This window comes from Helianthus annuus, chromosome 11 (assembly GCF_002127325.2).
Source record: "Helianthus annuus cultivar XRQ/B chromosome 11, HanXRQr2.0-SUNRISE, whole genome shotgun sequence".
Lineage (NCBI taxonomy): Eukaryota > Viridiplantae > Streptophyta > Magnoliopsida > Asterales > Asteraceae > Helianthus > Helianthus annuus.
Genome location: NC_035443.2, coordinates 5,112,047 through 5,117,752, shown reverse-complemented (window position 1 = coordinate 5,117,752; position 5,706 = coordinate 5,112,047). Strand labels below are relative to the sequence as shown.

General features: G+C 39.6%; 1 long non-coding RNA gene across 1 annotated transcript; it reads right to left on the bottom strand.

Moving 5' to 3' along the window:
- Window positions 1-348: 348 nt before the first annotated feature.
- LOC118483855 lies at window positions 349-2,055 on the bottom strand. Its single transcript, XR_004871922.1, has 3 exons — window positions 936-2,055; window positions 577-800; window positions 349-488 (listed from the first exon to the last, which is right to left on the bottom strand). It is a non-coding gene; the product is annotated as an uncharacterized LOC118483855 (long non-coding RNA).
- Between the last annotated feature and the right edge of the window lie 3,651 nt (window positions 2,056-5,706).

Below are 5,706 nucleotides of genomic sequence, written 5' to 3'. Positions count from 1 at the left end.
AGTATTTGTTTAGGCGGTGTAATTGAAGTTTATGGGCGGTTTTAGGACCGCCCAAACAAACATCGCAGGAAAAAATGTATGTGTATTCTAAGCGGGTAAAGAACCGCCCAAAGTAACACGACTCACCGCCCAAAATAGCACCAAAACCACTCAAATTGAACCGCTCAAACACCTAGTAAACCGCCCAAAATGGAACTTAGAACAATGTATTTATGGAACGCCCAAAAAGAGTAATGGGAGCCCAGAATAAAAGAATTAAAAAAAAATACTACATTGCAGTCAAAAACCAACAAACCTAAACAAATTCAGGAAAACTTGTTTAATTACATTATAACATTCATAGTGTACACATCTTGTTAAAAAAAAAACTAAATTAAATCTATGGCTACCTATCATCACTAAATACCGAACTAAAAAACCGATGCATGACGTTTTCAACCATCTTCGTTGATTTCTGCTTGTGTGATCTCTCTTGCGTTGTTCAAAATCTAAAAAAACCAAATAAAAAAGTAAGATATATATACACACACATGGAGACCTAAATTATAATCATTTAAACGAGAGTGTGATATTTACTGGTATAGTGGCCTCGTGCAAAGTTGTTTTCAGCATCTTCCTTCCCGCACATGAGCTGCTCCGAGAAAAACAGTTGGCGGTATGAACCAGTTCTCACTTCATCGGTGACAGTGGGCTCAAGGTCAACGAAAATGGCATGTGAAACGTGTTTTCCAACACATGTTTCACTAAAAAATGTGTTGAAAGCCCTCAACAGTCTTGTCACTTGGCAGTTCGCCATCAGGCTATCAATGTTGAACAATCAATAATTATATAAATCAGTTTACAAAATCGATCATTGTTGAACAATCGACAGACAAACATCATATATTGGAACTGAATTGCATAAATCCTGAACAAACACGTCGAAAAAATGTTACCTAAATGTCGTGTTTCAGGCAGTAAGGAGCACAACAGGAATTGCTGACCTAAATACCACAATGATCTGCCACATATAGAATAGGATCCACAACGATCTTAGGTTATGCTTTATAAAGCACCGTATTAGAGAGTCCCTTGGACCAAGCTGGAAATAAGAATAAACAAGTTTTCAGTGAAAAAAAATCTATAACTCAAACATGTTGCCTTCGTTTGTTTTTTACCATACAAAAAGTACAAAGACTTGCTAGCACTTTCTTTGACAAAACTCTGGCTCCTCTGTTGAAGCTGAATTGGAGAATTTATCTGAGAACCAAGATGTTAGTACCAGATCCAATCAAAGGAAAAAATAATCACACCACCTACAATTTGTAAATGTACATAATATACCAATTATAGATGATGATGATGATGATGATGATGATGATAAAGTACCTTTTAAGGTTTCACACTTCATCCACTAAACAACTTTCACACATTTGAAATTAATAACAGTACCTCAATCACCTAAATTCAACTATCGATCTAACATGAGCAGAATCAGAAAGATTTAACAGGTTATTTTCACATGTGAATGAATTAAGATTACCATTGCAAAGAAAAACCTAAATCAAATTAACAAAATCTACACTAACTAGAGTAATTAACGATAAAAAAGATAGAAGAAGCTACCTCATGCCGATAATTCCCTGTTAAAAATGCAGTAATCCTCTTCAAATTAAGATCCACTTAGTACAAATTTTGTAAGGTGGGTTACAGAAATGGATAATTTGAGTTGAATCAAACTAAACAACCACAATTCATTAGTCTTATCTAGAGATCAATTCTACAAAGATGATGATGAAGAAGAGGTAGGGTTAGCCAACAATGGAGTTTTGGGGGAACTGATCATCAATAATATGATTTAGGGTTTATGAGATTGAATCGAGTGACTTACTATTAAGGTCATAAACAAATATACATAAACATAACTAATATGAAGCTAATATACATAAACAAAACTAATATTATATACAAAAATGTGTACAGTATATAATGAGTATTATCAGATTAAGAACAACCAAACCATAAAAAAGAGTCATTCCATAGTTCCAAATCGAACCTAAGATAGATGATACCGATTAGGTTCACACCTGTAGAATCATATAAAATTATAAGCAAATTAGACAAACATGTATTGTCGATTAGGGTAATAAACCTTTTGATTAGCTTCGGTGAAGAAATGGACGAACCTGTCAAATTGAGAAGGATGAAAGATGTGATGTCGATTAGGGTTTCATAAAGTGTCTAGGAGGATAAAAGGATCCACAAAAGGCATATGTATCCAATTGTGTTTGGGTATTAGGGTTTCATGAAAAAACTGGGCGGGGTACTAAAAAATATTTGGCGCTTAAAGCTTAAATGTTCTGGGCGGTTCAAAATGTAGCTCAAAAAAAGGTATAGTTTTAGGCGGTTTTTAAACATAGCCCATAAAAACAATTTTTTTTAGGTTGTTAACGTGGCCATGTTTCTTTTGAGCGGTTTTCAGCCCCCCACCGCCCAAAATGAGTTTTCTACTCGCTTAGAAAAATTAGTTTTGTAGTAGTGAGATATGGTGATTGCGGAGATGATTATTGAAAAGAAGATACAGTGGTCAAACATGTTATTCAAGAAGTAAATAAGTAACCATTTGAGTGATTAAAACTTCAATAGAATATTAAATCCTAGCTAAACAAGTTTCGAAATTCATAATAATATTAATATGTTAGACTAAATATATTATTGATATATATATATATAAAATATATTATTGATATATATAACTAAAATTATTATCAATAATATTAATAATAGGTTTAGAATCAAATACAAAGATTCAAAAAATAAGAAGTCGTACAAAGGGTATCAAATAGACTCTGATGGACCTCACATTAGAGCCGTCTTATCGGACTCTACGACATTAATTAATATGTACGAGTTGATGGGTTACATTTATATTAACTCATTTATGTCAATATGGTATGTAAATGTCTCTGTCTTTGTTTTGCATTTACAGGAAAATGTCTCCGTCTTAAAAACCCGTGTAACACACGGGAAACTAACCTAGTGTTAACTGTAGGAATCCGTTCGTGTAAAATAAATAAAATAATTTATTAACTTGAAATATAAGAACAATAACAGAATTACAACTGAAAAGAAAATACAATTACAACGGAAAAAGGGAAAAACAAAGACAGATAACACGAACAGACGAAACTGTTTTTGGCTGAGGATCGTGTTAGACACGGGTCCCTTAAAACAAATTTCGTGTCTCCCAGGAGAACACGTTTGTTTCCAGGATACAACAGCCTCAAGCAGTTGAACTGCCGGTCTTGACTCCAACCCGAACGAGTACCTTGCGCCTTGAGAGAAGATGATGAATTCTGTAGAGAGAGGATAGTAAGAAGCTTGTGTTATCCGGTGTCTTGAATCTGCCATAGGAACCCCCTATTTATACCGCAGGTCTTGAAGAAACTGAAAAACGAATTAAATGGGTGAATTAAACTGCATTAAACGTCTTAAATGCACTTTAATTCGTCATTTAATTCTCAGTCAAACGCATTAACTTCGTCAGTTTCAAATGCTGAATGTAACTGCACTAGCATTAACTGCAGCAGGAAGCTTCCGTGCGCGCGCGCGCGCGCAAGACACACTGCCGCGCGCGCAGGTCTGCAACCTCACGCGCGGTGCGTCCACTTGGCTCACTGCCATGCGCGCGTGCGCCATACTCACTCAGATCCATGCGCGCGCGCAAGACACACTGGTGCGCGCGCAGGTTTGCACCCGCATGCGCGGTGCGTCCACTTGGCTCAAGTCCATGCGCGCGTGCGCCACATCACCTGTGAGCCTATACGAGCGCGCCACACAGTCGCGCCGTATTGGCTCACTCTGGTGCCCCGCGCACGACACAGTAGGACCCATGCACCATGCGCGCAACCGCGCCATGTGTACTCGCGCGCGCATGCGCATGACTGCCACGTCATGCGCCGCATCACCTACCACTTGGTCCTTGCAACCCTTGTGCTCCACCACGCGCGCGCGGTCAAAAATACAAAGGCGACTCTCAAGCGGCTTGCGGGGATGCGAGCGTGCGAAGTGCAAAGTGCGCCATCAAAGCGCCACATTGCGCCTCATCGCCCACGCCACGCGCGCGCGCGCGAGCATGTGCGAGTGCGAGTTAGGGTGCTCCGCACCCTTCGCGAGGACACTAGTGTGTGCTTCCATGAAACAATAAGGATGGAGAGATCCTACTTAAATACCCCTTTAAGTTCCATCTCTCATCCTATGTGGGACAAGGTGCCACTTTCCCACATATTTCAGCATTCAAGTTTTAAACACCAAACTTTGAGCATCGATATCTCATTCATCTTAGCTCCGTTTTGGACGTGGTTTAGTTCGTTGCGAAGCCCTTCCAACGTAGAACATAAACCCACAAATAAATATATACAACCCGCTCATTTTATTATATTTATTTTAGTCCAAAATTGGAAAAAATCATTTTCCTAACAAAATTTCCAACAATCCCCCACATGAATAGAAATCGATCTATCAAGTTTCAACGATACACGTTCAACAGTTGAGCATTGCAAGATAGGTAGGTGTAACCTTTGAACCTCCTTTTGTGAAGCATACTTAGCCTCCTAGGGTCTTGTAGACGCGGTGTCCTTGAACAATCCCCCATTTATGTAGGCGACAATATACATTCACACAATACTCTCCCTAGTGGAGTCAAGACCTCATGGTTGTGTCCGTTTATGGTCATGGAACACGTTCCTGGTTTTGCGACAGCTCTAGGATTTGCGCCTCCCCACAAATCCATTCGAAGCGACCCCACTTCTATCTAACATAGGTGATTCCTCTGAATCATTAAATGCATCATGGTTAAATTGGATTTCCTCAAAATCCTTAACCTCAACATGCTTAACCTTTCCTTCAGGTCACTGATTGGAATGGACTAGGAAGTATACAACTCCCTTTATTGAATTTGGGGCACCCCCCACAGTGACTCCCTTTGGGTTTATGATTAAGTTTGCCTATTGAACCTAGATCTTGGGATCTCCAGTCAGCTAGGTTAGGTTTCCCTCATATTCCCTTCATCTATGGGCTTTAGTCCCATTCCTCTTGACAACCTATACACCTTATCTGTGCTTAAGCCTTTTGTTAACGGGTCCGCAATGTTCTCATTTGACCTCACATAGTCAACTGAGATAACACCCGTTGAGATAAGTTGTCGTACCGTGTTGTGTCTACGTCGAATGTGCCTTGATCTGCCATTGTACATCATGCTTTGTGCTCTAGCAAGAGCAGACTGATTGTCACAATGTATGCAGATCGCCGTCAACGGCTTTGGCCATCTTGGAATATCTTCCACAAATTGACGTAGCCACTCCGCCTCTTCCCTGCTTTTATCTAAAGCGACGAATTCGGATTCCATCGTAGATCTAGCTATAACCGTTTGCTTGGAAGACTTCCAAGCTATAGCTGCGCCAGCAAGTGTAAACACATATCCACTTGTCGATCTATGATCTTTTATATCCGATATCTAGTTCGCGTCAGTGTATCCTTCGATCACTGCTGGATCACGGGTATAATGCAATCCATAGTCTCTCGTGTATCTTATGTATCTGAGCACCCTCGTGATAGCTTTCCAATGATCCTCGCTCGGATTACTGGTGTATCTACTTAGCCTGCTCACAGCATACGCTAAGTCGGGTCTAGTACATGTCATTAGATACATTAGACTACCAATGATCC